This window comes from Oncorhynchus kisutch, linkage group LG6, assembly GCF_002021735.2.
Source record: "Oncorhynchus kisutch isolate 150728-3 linkage group LG6, Okis_V2, whole genome shotgun sequence".
In the NCBI taxonomy this organism is placed as follows: domain Eukaryota; kingdom Metazoa; phylum Chordata; class Actinopteri; order Salmoniformes; family Salmonidae; genus Oncorhynchus; species Oncorhynchus kisutch.
In genome coordinates this window covers 66686635-66687302 of record NC_034179.2, presented here as the reverse complement: position 1 = coordinate 66687302, position 668 = coordinate 66686635, and positions in this window count along the sequence as shown.

Here is a 668-nt window from a genome sequence, read left to right as displayed (position 1 = left end):
CCCCCCCCCCCCCCCCCCCCCCCCCCCAACCCCTCTTTACACTCCCATTCTGTGATGAACCGAGCGGTTTTCACCAATAGAAGACGGTGAAATGGGTTGGAGCGGCGTTCAGATATGGCAAAGGAGTAGCACATCAGAAGATCACCGACATTTGAGGGTTTATGGCCAAGAATATAACAAATTGATAGCAACAAAAAAAAACTAAGCATGACATCCCCATATCATATAGGTAGTGTTCAATTGTCACATTCTTCGCCTCATGGATCTTTTTGTGTCCCTGGTTGCATAACTGCCTGAATCAGAATAAAAAATATATTCTGACACAAAGTGCTGACGTCGAAGCTTGATTAGAGTGTTGTATAAATAGATTGATGATTCATTTTATCTCAATTATGGACATAATTTATTCATGCTGTCCCCACTGAGTGATGGAGCTTGATTATTTTTATGAGAATAAATTCTCTCTGATCCAGATATGCAAAGTTATGAGGTATTGAAATGAAAGGGGTTCTAGATGTTCCTTGTGTGTCAACTGTGGGGGAAATAGATATGGACTCTTGTAGAAAATGTATTACATGCTACAGTGTCCCTATTGTATCTGCTCACAGGACATACACCAATTGGAACTTCTAAAATAATGCAATCATTGCAGATGGTGGCTTTTGTTG